At 33.6% G+C, this 20,409-nt stretch overlaps 1 protein-coding gene across 1 annotated transcript in view; it reads right to left on the reverse strand.

Moving 5' to 3' along the window:
• Rbp6 (RNA-binding protein 6) overlaps positions 1 to 20,409 on the reverse strand; it is a 655,858-nt gene that overhangs the window by 623,533 nt on the left and 11,916 nt on the right. The gene's annotated exons all lie outside the window — the stretch shown is intronic.

Genomic DNA, 20,409 nt, shown 5'->3' on the forward strand with positions numbered 1-20,409 from the left:
AAATATTATAATTCTAAAAAGTCTGAAAATTTCAAGATTTAAAAATTTCAAATTTTGAAACTACACATAAAAAGTCAATGTATTATTGGAAATTTTGCAATTATAGAAAACAAAGTTTAAAATTATCCAAATCAAATTTTTCTATTGCATAATATACACTTTTCATAGGAAAATAAATCTTGCTTGACATACATTGCAGATTCTTATTGTTGACTATTTTTAATATTATAACTGCTATCAGTATTCACTTAATAACGATTTATCATTTAAAAGTGATGCTAAATCGCTGGAAAAAATGATAAATAATTTTATCGACGCATCTAGTAAAAAAGGAAAAAAGAAAGAGAGAGAGACAGCTCGATCGTTCTAACATTTCGCGATACGGTAAAGATTCAGGTTGTCAAGTACTAAGCCTCGACGTCGATAGTCGAAGGCGTCGAGTGCTCTATTCAATGTCACGGCATCGCACAGAAGGCGGCTTCTTCACGCTCCGCCAATAATCGCAGTGACAAGATTTTAGCGCGTAATAGGTTGCGGATAATTATCCATAATCGGTCTTCGAAGACAGAATAGTGGTCGACGAGGGACGAAGAGCGGAGGGTCCCATAGCTTTAGAGTGGTAGCCTTTCATCCAGATTCCTCCTGGAAAGGATAGAGAGAGAGAGATGGGGGAGAAGGGAGAGGAAAGAGGACAACCACCGTTTCCAGCGACCCTCGTAGACAGAAATTACTCTACTCCGACTGTGTCTGCTTGCAGTCCGTATCCACTCTCGACCCCTGAAGGGAGCTGGTCGATCCGGAGGTAACTACCAACCAGCCCTCAAACGATGTTCAACAGTGCAACCTGTTACGTTGACGTTTGACTACAGTGATTGACCGATCGGCCGAACGCCAGCAACATGATAGACGAGAAAGCAATGCATGTATCGATATTACGATCCGTTCTCTAGAAGCTGCATTACTTGCCTCTGCATATATGTTTTGAGTATTTGCCTTCGATATCAAGAAACGGTACGTCCAAACAACACTAGACTAGAATCTCGTGTAAAGAACTCTAAATGTGTGAAATATCTTACGAGCTCTTTACTATCGCTTTCTATTGCTGAAACGAAGAAGAAACAAAAGTAAAAAAAAAAGCGATTTTAATTACGATTGTCGAAAAATAAATATGGTAGTTTGATATATTAATAACTTTAGCAATTAATCAAACTTTCTTAAAATTTCAAACTAGAAAATTTAAAAATTAAAATTAATTTTTCGAATATTTTTATTTGTCGCGTTTATGCATAAGCTCCTTAATCTTTGTCAATAAAATTTTAACTTCTCAGCTCGTAATTCGCAACCTAAATCGCTTATGAATAGCGGTTATGACGATACTTTCTCTTCGTTCTCTTTTCTCCCGGTATAAAGCGACGCGCGCGGCACTAAGGACGTCTAATTAGTGGCGGCGGTACATTCATTAAGGACGCAGGCCGGTGGAGAGTCCTTTAATTCCACGGTACAGTTTCGTCTGATTTACGTCCTCGGTGTCGCTGCCGCACCCTCGACATTTCTTAAAGCGAATTCGCACGAATTTCACTCTTGATCATCGTCCCGCATAAATCATCCACAATGAAAGAAGAGCGAATAATTGTATAAATAGTATTTCTATATAATAATTATCGTTCGTATTGGTTGAGCAAATAAAAAATATACAACTTGAATAATTAATCAATCAAGAGTTCAAGAATTTAAACAAGTACTTATAATGTGCGCTAAGAATCTTGCGTCAAAAATATTGAAAAATATGCCGATATTCAAAGAAATCATCTTTTTTTCAACGTGTAAAATAATTTCATTATAAATGTTAATGTTTAATTCCATAAATTATATAAATAATGCTAACAATTAACCCGCGAGCAAAATCTAAACTAACTTTATGAGAAATAAATCGAAAACGTATATATATTTCTTGTTTCTCGCAAATTTCTAATTCAATTTTAAGATATAAAACTTTCTTTCAAAATTCAACGTTTCCTCCTTCGATTAATCGGACGAGCAAGTTCCAATATTTTGACAAAGTGACTATCGATCGATGCGCCCGCATCTACGCAAAAACATATTCGAGCACTTTGTGCAACCGAGGTTCGTTCATATATCGATCCTAGATATTGTGGTATTAATGTGTGTACGTAAATAGTGGAGGAGCTAGCGGTAAAGGTATAATCGAATGGAGATGATCGACAAAAACCATCTAAGGGTGGCAATATCTCTCTAAACTATTCGTCCTCGTGCTCGATAAAACAAATATACAATAAGTTAGGATGAAAAACTTTTCTCATAATAGAAAAATATACCTATATAAACTCATTTTTAATATTATTATTAGAAATTTCTAGTCATTATCACAAATTTTAATATTATTATTACATACATTTCTATTATTACAAATATATTACAAATTTATTTAGTAAAGCCAGGAAACTACGGATAAGCTCAAAAGTAACTTAATATTAATTTAAATATGGAATTATTAATATTATTAGCTGAGTAATATCTATTAATATTAACTAAGTATATATGTATAATAATGCACAACTTTGTACAATAGTAATTATGTATTAGCTTGTAAATATCATAAATATTGTTTGAGAGATTGAAAGTTCGATTATTATAACTTTTAAGGAATATTTTTTCGACATATGCATTATAGAGTCTTTGTATCATAAAGAGTTAAAACAGAATGGAATAAATTTAAGAACGAGAAGCACCCTCGAATAATTCATATATATATCTCGTTATTAATACAATTTATACGAAATAGAATGATAGATGTTTTTTCTTTTCGGCGGAGAAAGATAAACCCGTTATAATTGGTCAAAAGCAAAGGAGGTCAAACTCAACGGGAAGTGCGGCGATGATTTCGAGCCGTGGATATATCGTGTAAGATGTAATTTAACATAGTTCGCCAAATGTGTTCGCGCGGGTGTAAGCCATTTGAGCGAATGCAAACTGCAAACGTAATCACGGAATAACCGGGTGAAACGAGCTTTACGAACTTATGTATCGAGTAGGCGTTTTTTCGTGAAATTGCGATCAGACAACTTTTTTACGATGTACGAAAAGGAACAGAATGATAAAAATACGATAAGAAAAATCGTATGATAAACGACAAGTTCAAGGAAATAATAAAAAACAATTTTTCTTGCAAATCATTTGTGAAACACAATTTATATACAAGCTGTTTTATATCTAATTCAAGAAAAGTAAATTTGCTACTGAAAGCTGACTTTCATTTAATGTTAAAATCAAACAGTTAAGTTATTCCTCCGATACTGATAACGTAATACTTTTCTTAATTCGCTATAGCTATTATCGAGGTTTACGTGAGAAGCTAAAAAATGTGCGCTAGCGCGTATCGTCCTGTACACATGTTAAATATACATATCTAACGCACGCGCGATCCCGTATGATTCTTGAAAGTTCTCTTATGACGTCGTCATTTTCTCCTCGTGACGCGGCACGTGACCGCGCACGCGGCTCGACGCAACAACACGCGACGATTGATCACGCATGCATGCACGCGTGACGCACTTACTACTCGTGGGACGAAATGTAAGAAAAGATGTTTCTTTTCCACCTGCGAATATCGCAGGCACGTATGTATATGTAGTGTAGTTCTACATTACTTTCTACCGCGCGAACCCTTGTTGCGATGCCACACGACTTCGACAAATGACGACGTGAATGAAAGAAAGGCGGAAACCGAACAACTCGTATAGTTACATAATATTCATAAGAATAGCACGACAGAATATATGATTCCCCGTTTCATTCGCTTGACATTGAAGTAATCTTGAAGTGTAATTATATGAAACTATATCAAAGATCTCATTTTTATGATATACGGAAGAAGGACGTAACTTGATTTATAGAGCACTTTTTCTATCTATGTCGCCAATCATTCTATGTTCTCGCGCAATTAAACTTCTCGCGTTTAATAAGCCATATCTTATCTATCCATTAAAAGAAACATCAAGTTGAAATTGACATTCGTGCGTGTCTGATGTCTATCAGTTCTAAGAAATACGTATATACTTTTATCGGACAAAGCAGTGTAAAAGAACTCTTAATAAAGTCATCAGAGCAAAATTTCATTCAAAAAGTAAAATAATTAAAAATAAATATTAAAAACAGAGATAAATACCGAGAGACAGCTAAGTCTATCGATTTCACAAAACGTTTATTACAAGTTTTGTTAGCAGAAAAGTGACAAATTTGATATAGAATCTGTCATATTTTTTCCGTGACGTCGGTAGAATTTCAGCAAAAATCGAACAATCTGTCAACAGAGTGTGATTGGTAACAAAAATCGAGCCAATTTTCGTTTCGTAATCGAACAAGATATATAAAATCTGTGGATTTTTATTTTGTTTTACTAGAATTCTATTGTTCCTCGTAATTAAAAAATGTGAAAGAAGAGGATTTCAATATATATATTTAATCTTTGTTTGGTTGCATCATAAAAAAAAATGTTATTTAAACGTATGCGGGGAAAAAAAAAGGTTCTAGAATCGCCTACGCGTACACTATATATATATCGTGTTAAGGATCGTGTGTATACGCGATACGCACATATGCTAATCGTGGATTTAAAAACCCGACGGGAATCAGCTGATCGTCTCCGTGGGTGTTTGAAACCGGGGAAACTTGTTCCCCGCTATGTCGCATGACAAACGTGTGCGTAAGCCGCAGCACGTGATCGAGCATGCAATCCTGCGCAACGCAACACGAAGAGACCCACTTTGCGGTAATGGTAATCAGCGACTGGCCCACAGACTTCCATATATAGAGTGTATATAGTGTTCCGGAACTGTGCTGTGTTGAACCGCTCGATCAATTTAAAATTCATATTTTCACGATACATATATTTTAGAGCAATAATGTTTAAGTTCAAAAAAATGTCGAAGCTTTTCACAGACTATAAAAATAACTCAATTTTTAGCAAACTTTACATATTCGCATTAATATAGAGTTTTAATTTCTAAGACACAGTTACAAGAGTATATTATTATATAATACTCAACATTTATTTAATGCATTTATTAAAAATTGTTATATGTGCTTGTAACATTATTATAATATTGCCTATTAATTATTAAATTGTTTTCGTTATAATTAATTCAGTTTTCATATAGACAACGCACGAGTTTATTCCCATTTTAGTTATGGCTCGACTTTAGTTACGGCTCTGGACATGACAGCGAAATGTCGTGACACCTCGTCACGTAGAACCCTAACACGCAATGATCGATCGCGCAACCATCCGATCGTTCCCCCTCGTCCTGTCCAATGCGCATGGTCGTGCAGCGGTGCATACCGTTGCATCCTGCCGCGACTGTCACTTCGTTGTACCGGACATGCCTCGTTTACAATTATTTCTGCATTTCCTCGAAGGCTTTCCTCGCAATCGTTGCCGTGTACCAAATTGCGACTTTTGACTCGAGCCACGAATCACTTCTCGTCATTTTATTTTCATACGCGATTATTGCAAATTCAAATCACCGCAAATTTTGACTGACGCGATAACGAAACGATAACAATACTGAATCTATTTCCATTCCAGTGCCCAATCTCAACACGATATATATGATACGTAACACAATAAATTTTCGATTTAAAATCATTTAAATAGGAGCTAAAAATTAAACAATCAATGTATCCAATTCAAAGGATTTACAAAATAAAAATATCACGATGATATTCTCAGGAAGAGGAAGACTTATTTTTGCATATTATTGATATACTTGGATGCTACTTTACTTTACGCATTTTCTAAGAATCGCGTTCAATGTTTTAATCTTGAAATTTCTTCTCGGAGAAGAACTTTACATATCGAATCTTATAAATCTCGATCCCCCTAGAGTCGACCTCGTGTGTCGAGAACCGACAAGTTTCCATCGTACGTGGACACTCGGATGCAGCACTGACATTGCCCGATGCAATAACGCGCGGAGAGACATGACGTACATCGGAGTGCACACAGTGTCTGCCATATTGATTGGCTTGCTCGGTATTACGTAATGTCATTAACACGTCGCTTACACACGCGCCTAAGCCCCCGCCGTTCTCCGCAATGTGCAACCCTTCAGTTTCTATAGCGCAGCAACAATGCTTCCCTCGTCCCTGCTCATTTTCCTTTCCCACCGAGCGAATTCGCACGCACACGCGTGTTATCGCAGCGAGAAACACGCGGACGTATACTATTAGACAAATAGGAAGGAAAGGGCGAGGGGGAAAAGGGGGTTTCATGCGCACGTACGCATTTATCAGAGTGGGGATAGATGCACAAACGAATAAAACGTGACGCATAAACCACCGGAATAATGCCTATGACGAGTGTAGAATGCACGCGTAATGACGTACATACGTACGCGCGTGCGCCGCGTTACATTTCCGGTCAAGTTTCAACTAAGAAACAAATAATATCTCAATACTCAGTATCTTATAAAAATTTAATTTAAATTAAGTATTTTTCTGCACAAGAAACTAATCTATTTATGAACTCATATTTCATACAGCAAATATATTTGAAGTCTCGGTATATTAAGTTTTAATAAATTTATCGCTATATTTTCTTCGTCTAACGGATTTATTCGTCGCCGTTTTACACAAAGTGGGTTAAATTTTCTGACAACATTTTTATTAACACATTAATAACATAAACTTTGAATGTTGTATCTATATATAAATAAAATTTAATAAAACTTTTCATTCATCAATATCTATTTGTAATAATTCTAGGATACTATTTATAGTAACGTTTTAATATCGCAGCCCGTCTCACGTGATGTAAGCCAGCTGAATCGATGACAATTCTCTCTCTCTGAACTATTATAACTTTTATCTATAAAAGTATTTGGCTTAAAATATTTTGTACGCACACCAAAGTTTTCAATCAGAATCTATATCCTTGATATTTTTCATGCACGTCCCACGATTTGCTTTTGACAATTCAATGTTTTTTAATAGATTTATGTGGGCATAATTACGCGCGCGTACGTACTTGCATTCGGGCGCATATTTCATATACCATCACGTCCAAAAATAAGTTTGCATATTTTATTTTTAGCGGCGGCTAAGTAAGAGTGCATTCGCAGAGTGCATCAGATATTGATTCTATATCAACATATCGAACTAATAATTTAACTCGAAATAACTTTATATCATTTCTGGAAGATTAAATATATACCTAACTAAAATACAATTTTAGTTTAATCTCTTTTATTATATTTTCAGCGAAGAGCATATACTGCATAATTAAACCTTAAGATTTTAGAAGCAAAAATTATATTATTATATTATATATTACAATATCATATATATAATAATTACAAAAAAATAATTTCTTTAAATTTCGATATTGAAAATTAGCATAAAAATAAAATAAAATAAAAATAAAATATATAAAAATATTATATAAATATATAAAAAATGATAAATATAAAAATGTTCAATAATAACAAGAAAAAATTGCAAATTTTATGTTTGCCGTAATACCTACTATTTATTAAATTTTCGAAATATGTAACCTGAGAAGAAAGCAATAACATATAACTGTTTTTTTGAATATATATTGACTTAAATATCTATTTTCGTATTTATAACAAAAACAGTTTTCGAAATATCATGCTTAGTTAATACCCGATTTTTACTTGTCAATAAACTATTATTTCTTCATAATAATAATTTACAGCTTGATTTTGTGTGTGTGTGCTCAAAAGGATATAATGCGGAGATGTTGGTGGCGACTGTACCGGAAGAAGTCTCACGGCAAAAAGGCTCGCAAGGCCATCAGTACCTTCAACTTAGTACCTTCGGCTACGGCCTCGAAGGTTCGTAGGGTGTTTAGTAGATAGAGGAGAATAAGAGATAAAGGGAGATGGAAAGAGAGGTAAAGACAAAGGGAAATGAGACGAAATCGTGGGATGAAAGAGAAGAAAAGGGCAAGCAAAAGAAAAAGAAGCAATAAGGAGTCTGGTGAGTCCGTCGCGGTTGAAAGGAACTGAGAAACTGAGGAAAGGTGAAGAAAGACTGGAATTTCAAAAAGTAGCACGAGTATACCGTGATATAAGAATAACAAGTGTAGTAATGTGCATAACGGCGGGATGATAAATTGGAAATTCATCTGAAATACAAGCTGGAAATTCAATGTCTGAAAAATGTAGCGTGTATGAAAGCGTGGACTGAACTACGTGAATTTACTCTTCTCTTTCCCGACTTCTCCTATGAGAATTCATTTAATTCTCTGCAATCTCACGCAGTGTTCACAACTGCATAGATACGATAATGTTTTTGTTCGCATAAATTGAACATATTATTGCTTTTTACAAACAAAAAGATTGTAAAATAATTAATTTACGAAAAAGAACATGAATTTCGTTTGTATATTATTCGATTTAATAGAGATTAGATTCAATATAATATAAAAAATATCACTTTTACACACATACACACACACCGATTTTCTGACAAATGATTAAATTTTGCCCACCCTAAATTAATCCTAATGTAATTCGGATATAGTTCGGATGTATATACTTCGTCCAACTGCAGCATTTAATATTCTTACATCATAGTATCGTTCCCTGATGACATTTTACGTCTGTCCTTCCGTCTATAAGACCGATAATACAGTCTACCTAGTTTGCGACAATCCCTCGACTGAAAGAAATCGTTATCGTTTGCGGCCGGTGATATGTAATATTTACGACGAAACTTCCGCCACGCGTTCGCGACTGTTAGACCACCACGATGTATAGAATGATTTTCTACTAACCTACTTGATCGAATCTATACATATATACAAGCATGTTTCTCGTTTCCCGCGCATTTCCCGCTGACCGAATTACAGAAATGATAAACTTGTAAAATCCAGCGAAGCTTATTGTCTTCATTATAAGACAGAATAATAACGTATCGATTAAGCAATATTTAAGCGATAATTAAGCATGTCTCGATCTCTAGTAATGCTAGAATAATACGTATTAATATAAATAAAATTTAAAAAATTATGTTTTGAATTGTTTTTAATTGTTGAACTTCAGAATGTATTCATCCTAATATAATTGAGTGTTAAAAAAAATTATTAATTTGCATCATTTTCGTGATGATTTAATATCACTAGTAGAGTAAATTAATTAAATATATAGACGCTCAGAGTCCGACGACTTCGATTTACACCGCGGAGTGACGGAAAATGTTGGGCATTAAAACTGTGACGGTCGGTGACCGTGCAAGGTTTGGCATAGCCACTTGTTGAGTAATCTACTTAGTTCGACGGACGAGCAGCGCAGGAAGGGATCGGGAATGACGCGATGAAAAAGAGAGAGAGAGAGAGAGAGAGAGAGAGAGAGAGAGAGAGAGAGAGAGAGAGAGAGAGAAAGACGAAGAGAGGCTACACGAAAGTGTTACGTAGCGCAAGCATCTTCATTCGGTAAACTCTTTGCAAACTAGCACTTCTTGTACAGCACACTAATTCACATTATTTTCCCGAAAAATATTTCTTTGCAAATGTATGTAAAATATTACAAAACTAATCTGGATTTTTCCAATCGCTATCAATTCTTCCGTCACAATTTATTTTTTCTCAGGGAAAAATTTTGTATTTAATATAATATAATTAATTAATAAGAGTTAATCGATTATTACTCTGTTACAAAGCAAAGTCCATTTGCAACTAATTAAAAAATATCAAAAAACGATTCTATTTATATTTTTAAAAAGTATAATTAAAAAGTATTAAAAAAATATATATATGTGTATATATATATAAAGAAATAGTCATATAAATTTAGAGTGTCTGCATTAAATAAATCTTGGCGAATTTTCAATGTGTATATAATCAAAATTTTGGCATAAACCAAATTCAAACACGGTAAATTCATTTGCTTTTCGAAACAATAATCTTTGCAGAAAAATATTCCCAGTCGTCTCAGTTACAAAGCAATCTAACTTTACGGGATATAAAAACTAACTGCGAAAAAAATATTCCTCAAGAATAACGCTTTATTTCCTAATGTGGCGTGTAAAATGCTCTACGTGAGCGGCTGTGTCGTGCAAGCCGCGCTAACAACCGAGGATTAAAGTTGTCGTATTTCTTCCGCTTTCTCTCACGCTTCCGCGAACGCATTCCCAGGGGTCCGCATAAATTTCTGCTCCGTGGTTCATGAAAGCGCCCGAAAATATCAGCCGCCCACGTGGTTAACCGCAAATTTGCGAGAACCGCGTGACGGATTCCGCACGCACACTGAGCTTCGTGCCGGATTATGTAAACGCCGCACGGTGGCATTTTTCAGAAAAACTTGGCCAAGAGTACAGCGAGTAGTGAAATAGTAAGGGAAGTGTGTGATTTAATACACTTTAGTGCGATAAATTAATTTATAAACTTGAGATATACGTAACTATATAGATTTACTCCAACATTTCATTATTAATAGTGTTAGTTTTAGTATCTCAAATTAAATTATTACTGTGTAATAATACAATTCTAAAATTCATGTTAAACTTTAAAGGGAATGCAAATAACAAAATCTACCGATATTTGTCGATATAAATTCGCACATTCGGAGATTCTATAAAATCTAACAATTAGATGTTTATAATAATTCAATAACTTGCAGAATTGCATCTCGAATTAAATTCTAACTATAATAAGACTTTAAAAGGCAAGTGATCAAATTTAAAAAAAAATACAAATAAAATCTATCGATATTCTTAATATAAATTCGTACAGAAGATTCTAAAATCTAACAATAAACAAAATTTTCGACAGTTCAATAATTTACAGAAAAAAGCAAAAACTATTAACATTGCGCGGTTATATAAGATTAAATATAGCTACAAAAGAATTCAAAGCCATTATATGATTTTTATGTTAGTATTAGGTAAATACAACTCGCAAAATCGTAGCATTACATGGTGAACATGAAACTCGAATATAGACCCGGGTCTAAAGAGCTAAGCGTCCCGTTATGTTTCCACCGATTTTCTCGCGTTAGATTCGCACGTCGGAATAAAGGGTCGCGTTTGTCAACGAGAGCTCGCGCGAGTTACAACCACGTGACAATGATATCACGTATGCCCTGTATAACTGTTGCGTGCGTGTGCACGTCGAGGGGGATACAAACGTGTCAGCCTAGGGTAATGGACGAGCATAGTGAGTCCATTAAGAAGTAACCGTTGTTCGTCTAACTGGTTCGATACGGCAAACGGGATGATCTATTCATTCGTATATACGCGCTTGCATGCGTGCGCGTTTGTATATGTCGCACTTATAGCGTCCCTACCTAGAGACCTGACTTAGCTTATAATGACAAACAGTAAGGGAAACACATGATTCCCCGATGAGAGAAATATATTCCTATATCTATGCCTGCGATAAAAATGAAAAATACACAAAAACCAAATTATCTATGCATTTATCTCTTTCTTAATTTCTCATTTTATTTAACGTATTCAGCAAGTTTTCTAATCAATTATTTTTCGATTTATATCGTAAGACTTGAGAATTACAAATACAACAATTCAAGTATATTAAGTGATATTTTAATATAAAAAAGATAAACTAAGATGATTTGTTTATTTCTTGTGATAATTATTATCTTTTTAAAAATTGATCTGATTAACATTAGTTATGTCCTATATTTTATCGTAAAAAATTTTTTTTTTAATACGAATCACATATTTATTAACAAAACATTAAGTTACAAAAACTCATATAATACAATGTATGAACAAAAGTATTAAACTGCTCACCGCCTAGATGTTGCACTATTACCCGCTATCTCCTAGAATCTCTTTCTCATTTGTTACTTTTTGGCGCTTATATAACACTCACGGGGAAACATAGTTAATTACCTTATATATTTCCGACGTTAATTTAACGACGCGCACTTTATTTCGCGACGAAAGAGCGAGAAAATATTGATTAGTTTAGATTAGGTTAGGGTTAGATTAGCAATGATCGCGGCAAATCATAGAAAATCACACGATCGTATTTACACAATGCTATCTCTTACGAACATTATTAATGAATAATATACGCACGCACTTTTATAACAGTTTGAATTATCAGATAATAAAACGACGCACAGAGCGTTCCACGATACTTCCTACTCACTCGAATCTCACCACGCAAATGATACATTGCACGCATATCACATATAAATAATACCGCGCTATAATACGAGGGTAAATCAAAAAGTAAAGGGACAAATAAAGAAAAACACATTTATTTTAACCTATGTGGAAAATTTATATATCATTTTTCGACATAATCCCCACCAACATCGATACATTTGATCCACTACTTAATAAGCTTCTGTATTTCATCCTGGAAGAAAGATTTGGGTTGGATGCGTAGCCAGTTATGCACCACTGCAATGACCTTATCCAAAGAAAATTTTTTTTCTCGTAGTATTTCTTTGCTTTTTTTTCTTTTTTCTTTTCATCTTTTCGGTTTATTAAAAGAAGCACTACGAGGAAAAAATTTTTCTTCGGATGAGAAGGTCATTGCAGTGGTGCATAACTGGCTACGCATCCAACCCAAATCTTTCTTCCAGGATGAAATACAGAAGCTTATTAAGTAGTGGATCAAATGTATCGATGTTGGTGGGGATTATGTCGAAAAATGATATGTAAATTTTCCACATAGGTTAAAATAAATGTGTTTTTCTTTATTTGTCCCTTTACTTTTTGACTTACCCTCGTACATGTGTACGTCACGAAAATTCGGTGATTTCTGCGTACGATGTGTTTATGTACAGTGGCCTTTGCACAGTGAGCGAGTGAGCATGCAAAGCGTCTGTGTATCGTTGTATCCGATCATTAAAATTGCTGTAAAATGCATGCGTATAATATTCTTTAACAAAAATAGCATTATATAAATTTGGCTGTAATTTTTCGTTACTGATTATATCGTAACTTTGTTTAACTATTATTTCGGCGTGCTTCGCAAAAAAATTTATAAAATAAAACGCACTTAGTGAAATAGAATTAACATTGAAAATATTATACATATAATGTGTCGCATGATCGTAATTACGGTGTGTTCACAAATGCCATAAAGGGGCGCCAAAATATAAGGTGAGCGAATTATAATTTAGTTAATTTATTTGTTATTTATATAAAATTATAAAATTAATTGTTCGTTTAATTGATAACCCGAATTCATATAAATGTCAAATTAATAAACATATTTGCTTCTATTATATATAATAGAAAATCCTATAAAAATTATTATTGCAATTAATGAATAAAACATTTATTTCTCTATAAGTATATATATCTTAAATAAGTATAAAGTAGGACACATATATGAATATTTCCTCGTTCTTTCAATAATAACATAATACTTGCGTTGAGAAAAGCAACACACCGGTTAAAGAGTTACACAAACTTCCGGAACGCGCTACGCGCCACTTTCAAGACGATATACTACCGGCGACTTACTACTAAACATTAATCGATCGTTATAAATTCCTGAATGTATCGGGGACATAAGATATTACCGTTCGCGGTTACCTGCACGGGATGGCGCATTCACATGTTGAAATGTTAAACTGGGTAAAATGATACCGTGCCTAGTAGGAAAGAACTTTCCTCCTCGGTGTTCTGCAATTTCACTATCTAACTTCCCTATTTTTTTTCTGTTGTGCATATTGTTAACTGTTTTTATACAGGTATACATAGATATAAAATGAGAAATAGTTATTTATTCTATTGCTTAGTTTATACTTAGTTTATACTATAAAGAAAAACCATTTAAATAACTACTCATTAAAGAAAAATAAACATAAATCAATTCTTTTTTTAATGAAGTTCGAAAAAAACATAATTTTCTGCAAAATTAAAGCAATAAAAATATAGTGAAAAATTGAATTTTATTGTACTGTCTAATTTCTCAATTAATTCTTCTGTAAAACATATATAATAAAATAAAATTATATCTATAAAAGTAATTTTTTCTTACTTCTAAAATTTTCTCTTTTAATGCAATAAAATGGAATCTTTAACATATGCGCTAAGTAAAAACAAGATTAATGTTTAATGATAATAAATAAAATAAAATTTTGTTATCGAATATCTAAATCATAATCTATATATTATATATCATTTAATAATGAGCATTCGAAAAGTTTTTACTGAGAATATTACAATTGATATACGTATGTATACCAGTCCAACACATTTTTGAAGTTTATTTAGCTCTGTAAGCTAAAGATGACTTATATTCGAGATGCATCACGTTCATGACATTTTCCAAGCGTCGAAGCATGCTGTTCCCTTTCGACGATCATCTCACCACCGCGACGTAACCCAAACCATTTCGTGTCAGCGACGAGTCAGCGCAAAAACCTATCACCTTACTCGCTTCTATCTACATCCGACCGCCTTTTATCATGTCACAGAAAGCTTTCGCAAGTTCCTCGAAGATGATCTAACAAGACGAGTTCTTATTTTGAATTAAAGTATCATGCAAATGACACAAGTTATCCAAAAAGAAAAGTCAGACTATATACTAATTGTGTATAGTTCATAAAATAATAATCAGAAGATAAATAATGAAGGAGGTAAAATTATTTTTTTAATCTCGCGCGCCACATGTTTTAAAAAAATAAGTATATATACATATACATATATGATGTAATGTATATAATAATATTGTGTGTATATGTATCAATTCATGACTTATTAATGTAGATTTGTAGTATAAATTAGAATTTATTTGAATTAATATATACCACGCCAAATAAATTCTAATTCATACAATGAATCTACATTGCCAAGTTATGAATGATTACGCGTATTACTGTAGAATATGTTCATACAGAAGTTTATTCATTCGACACGCTCGCTTTATACGTTTCGTTTGGGGTACGTTCGGGATAACCATCGAGAATAAACCGCGTGAATTCGCCTTTGCTTCACTCGCATGTGAGCCGCCTTGCGAAAGTTTTTTCACTCGGTGTAAAAAGCACGGACGTAAAAGGCGACGTAAAAGTTGGCCGCAAACGCCGACGCGCCGGGTACGAGGGAGGCCGACGCGTCGTCAACACCGATTCTAATTTAGATAGTCATGGTTAACCACGTGCTGACAATGGCTCGTTTCGGATGATCTCGATAAGCTTATGCGCACCGTGTCGCTCCCATTGCGGAAGAGGCCTTCGACCTCCATATTTTTCGCGATCATTGTACATGTTTAACGGACGAATTTCATGATTTTTTATGCCATCTTAAGCACAAATCGAAAGATTTACTCAAGTTTTTTCTTTTTGTTTTTACGATAAAAAATTATATATATATTTATATTATATATCTATTATGAATTCTTTCATTAGTGTACTATATTTTAAATGATAATATATATTAAATTTTAAATTTTAAAAACATCATGAACGGCATATTTATTATATATTGCGCGTTATATCGTTTCATATAATGTATTTTTAAATAAATATCTTTTTTTAATTATTATAATGTCCCATATTTATATACATATAAATGTATATAATGTATAAATATAGCAATAAGTATATAAAATAAATATCTATAATGCGGTAGAAATATATTGCATAAATATATTTACAAATATATGTTATATATTTCATAAATATATTTGCAAACATACATATCTATTTGCATTGCATTAACACATTCATAAAAAAATAAAATTTTAATATCCATAAAATAGGCAATAAAGAGCTGTTTGTTACTTTTCATATTTATCTGATGTGTATCGAAATGAATACAATAAATATTATATTTGAATGAACACGTTAGATACACGATATTCGATTACACTCGTCACTATGTGTTTTGAACCACTGCAGATAAAACATCGCTTTGAAAGCTGATCCATAGCGTACAATTTTGACGCGCGACAACCACGTATACATATTAATTAATATCAGCTTGAAAGAGATAAATACTGATTAAAGTTAACGATACATGGAATGATGAACGTGGCAGTTAATCGCCGGTTGATTGGGGGCAACCGTCTCTAATCCACATAAATGAGCATTCACTTCAGTGAATCGTTACGTAACAAAAACGAATAAAATGTACACGGTATATAATGATTATATCGATATATACTGATTATATATAATTATAGTGTATGTATGTTATCTCAAATATCTCAATAGAAAGATTAATGCATGTGTTCTATGATCTCGTAAAAGTGTTATGTAATGCCTCTATGAATTTTTAGAATTTAAAAAAAGTCACCCCACAGAAAGAAAAATTATAAATATTTTAAAATAACAAAATTTTTTAAATACACACAAAAGTTTTAAAATTTTTAAGTCCTTAAAGGTCCATGAAATGTTAATTAGATGTTAATTAAAGTCCTACAATTTTCGAGGTTTTCAAGATTAAAAATTTTAAAGTTTTGAAATTGTATGGGATTTGTGTACATTGTTGCTGCTTCTCAAATGCTTGAACGCGTTAATATGCAAGATTGGTAGAACTCGTGAATATTATATCGGATAAGAAAATCTTTAAATTTTTAAAAACGAGATTTGTAAACTTTTCAAACCGAAAGATTCTTATACGTTTACGAATCTATGCGGTAAAGTTTTGGCCGCGTCGAAACGCGTGTAATCGCGCAGCTTTAATGATGAGCGTTTCGGTCGAATAAAGTTCTAGAACATGCGAGAATGGCGCATTCGCGACGCAAAGTCATACCTCACTGCCGACGCAAAGTGGACTAACCCCTTAATTGGAAACGTTGAATGAATTTGAGTGCGGTGGGGAAGAATCGAGCGCGAAAGGGGGAGGAAATGCGGGGCAGAGCAATATGACTGCCATTGTTGTAAACTATAGCGCTCCGATGCTATACAGGAAATCCTCGCGATGCGCAGCCACTCGCGCTCCTGCATCGACCCCGTTCACGTGTTCGCCTATGATTTCTTTTTGTTCTCACACAGCTTTGCCAATTGCAACTATTATCTCTCTCGCGCTCCGAAACTGTCAAATCCAAAAAAATTTGTGTTTGAACAATGCGCGCTATAAAAAAATGTAAAATTGAAATCGTTTTAATTGTATTAATATTAGGATCAATATTTGCGCTAATATTTAGAATTATATATACACTACAGTCCCCATAAAAAAATTTTTTTTTTAATTTATATAATTAACCGCTGTTACATTTTTTTAAATTATAAAGCAAAGCTTTACTAGAACAAGAGATAAGTGGCAATGATATAATTTTAACTTTCGAAAGATATAACTTGCTCTATTTTTTAGAGCAATTATTCAACGTATTTGCGCATAAAAATTAATCATATAAAATTTGTAATCAGATGAAACTACAATCGGTCAGAGGAAATCGTTTTCTTGTTCCCGTTAACGCTATGCACCATCTCGTTCTTAAGCGGTACGCTAATTAGCATCGATTAATTCCATTTCTTATCCACATCGTCGAGTCGTTTAATTGAATCTCTTAGTCGCCGCAAATACGATACGCGATGTGAATTTTAATTCGGTACCTTGGCTTTCGCCAATTGTGGTATACTTAATGATGCTATTTGAAGCAGTTTGAACAAGTAGCTTATCAAAACAATGGATTTAAAAAAGTGAATAGCAATGATACTAAATTTCTTATATAATAATATATTATATATCTCGAGTTTTTAGAAATCAGATAATATTCAAAATTCTAAACAATACGATATGCAATCATTTAGCAATTTAGCTTTCGTTTATTCTTCATGTGTATCTATTATACCTCAAAAATCTGTTTCTTCAAGATTTCTTCAAAATCATTGAAAAATTATAGAGTACATGCGTGTTATCGAAACCTAATGAGAGCCCTCACTGTTAAGACAATCGGTTTTATTTTAATGCGCGATTTTTGTCTCTCTTCTCCCCCCCCTCTCTCTCTCTATCTCTCTCTAAAAAAAAATGCTTTGCGTTCGCATCTTCGCGGTTCAAGTCAAAATGCATCCTGACTCAACGAGCTGCACGATACGACGCGGAACTCCAAAGAGTGCCGATAACGAACGTTATCGAGCGACACGAAGCATAAACATTTATGCTCGCATCGACGCGATCCTCTCGAGCCACCCGTCCTCTCTTGCTCCATCTCGTACAGTCTCCGAACGGCCGGTGCCCGAACGAACGATACGAGCAGCACGTGCGCTCGACAGGAGAAAACGACGAAGCATCTGGCGCGAACGACCGCTGGCGGGATAGGTCGCGGGAGGAGAAGCGGAGGAAGGGGAAGGGAAGCAGTGGAAACGGTACGCTGGGATGCACTCCGCGATGCACTTACTCCGCGTCCATCGTCGTCGTGGACGGATTCCACTGCAATTCGTAACATGTGAGGCATTGGATGTAGCTGTTATATGTAAACGGTACAGTATATCATAAAACGGAAATGTCGAGGGTAATAATCCTGGTGCTTCTATTGGAAGTATATGGCCGATTATTATTATTATTATTATTAACCGTTATAGTATGACGATGAGTCTCTTTAATGTAAAAATGCTTAATCGAATCCTATTTATATGAAGTAGTGCGTTTCTGCATTTTATTATTATTTACGCTGCCGATAATTTCGAGCAATGCGAGAATAAATTCTATGACGTACAGAGCTGGAGAGAGAAAAAAGTTACGAGAGAACAGAATGTCAAATCTTTTATCAATGTGAAAATCAATGTTTACTTCCTTTCTATTAACAGTCGCCTACTCTGTCGGTCTGTCACTGTTAGCCTTAACATAGAAATGTTAATATAGACCTTGTATATAATACGCGAGCGTTCTTCTTTAATAAAACGAAAACATCGTAATCCAATATCTGGGAGAAATTTATAGTTGCGCTAAATAAAGTCGGACAAATGCAACTTAAGCGCAATATGCAATATCGGCAAATATTATTGTAGCAAATTGGAACATGAAAGGCAATAACAATGTATCTTAAATGCAAGTGTTTCAATCTTTTCGCAAAACAAAAATATTATAAATAAAAATTATCACGCGTTATTTGAGAGAATGATATTAAGGCTCCTGGGTGCTCACCGCGGCCATATTGAATTGTGACGTCAGAGGCGAGAAAGCACACGCTGAAAATTCTTAGATGCCATTTTTTAATGAAAAGATATTTCGATTAAACAGCACTTCAGATGGCTTTAGCACACTCTTAAAAACCCCCGAAAACTATCCTTTTCCCTTTATAATCAATCAACATCTGTAAAATGATCGAGATATTAGACATGCGGAATGACTGCGCATGTGCAAAGACCAGACGGACTGGGCTTCATAATATTATTTTACAGCTGTTGATTGATTATAAAGGGGAAAGGATAGTTTTCGGGGTTTTTTAAGAGTGTGCTAAAGCCATCTGAAGTGCTGTTTCATCGAAATATTTTTTTATTTCGAAATGGCATCTAAGAAATTTTAGCGTGTGTTTTCTCGCCTCTGACGTCACGATTTCGACATGGTCGGAAAGGAGCCAGGAGCCTTAATTGCGCTACATTAATAGCAATATAAACGTATAATTCAAACAATGCATTCGATGCACTTTACAATGTGTTATATTAATACCATAATTTGGAAAGTGTCATATATACATATAAATAAAAAAAATGAATTAATGTGCATATATCAGATAAAATTACAATAATATATAATAAAATTTTAAAAAAACTATTGTATATCAGTGATTGAAAATTACATTAATTAAAGTATAATAATAATGAAAATTAAATTAAACAAAAGTATTTCTCTTTATATCTTATAATTTATGTTAATATTCTAGTGGAGTAAATTTTCTTTCAAGTTATATGATCAGTGCTTTCCTCGGTGCACTATTCTTCTTCTAAATTTTCATTTTCCATGTTCGATCGAAATGGCCAACAATAAATCAAAGAATCGCTGTCATAAATCGTAACCCAGGTCAAGTCCGCGACTTGTCCTACTTTTCCTATCGCCGCTCGTTAGTTTTAACGGTGAATTCATTGATATTTAAAGACAAAGATGTAAAACTGTTATACAATATTATCGACCAATAAATTCAAAATACATAAAAGAAAAATTCATAATGCGATATTTTCTGTTTGATTGGACGTGACGCGATAATTTATCTGGACTTATTTAAAAAGCCGAATAATATCAGGTCAGCATAAATAATGTATGTATATTTCAATATAAAATGAAAAAGATCACAGTTAATCACATTTGCTGCTTTTCTATATTAATCTATTAATATATTAATTCGATAATAAATTTACATAGTATATATATTTATATAGTATATGTATTATATAGTACCTAAAATTTGTGTAATTAGCAATAGCATAATAATTTTCTTTTAGAAAATTCTTAACTTGTCCCGATTTGAGAAGCATATATATACTTGGCGTATAT

This window comes from Prenolepis imparis, unplaced genomic scaffold, assembly GCF_030444845.1.
Source record: "Prenolepis imparis isolate NDT839.2.m4 unplaced genomic scaffold, iyPreImpa1.0 SCAF_11, whole genome shotgun sequence".
Lineage (NCBI taxonomy): Eukaryota > Metazoa > Arthropoda > Insecta > Hymenoptera > Formicidae > Prenolepis > Prenolepis imparis.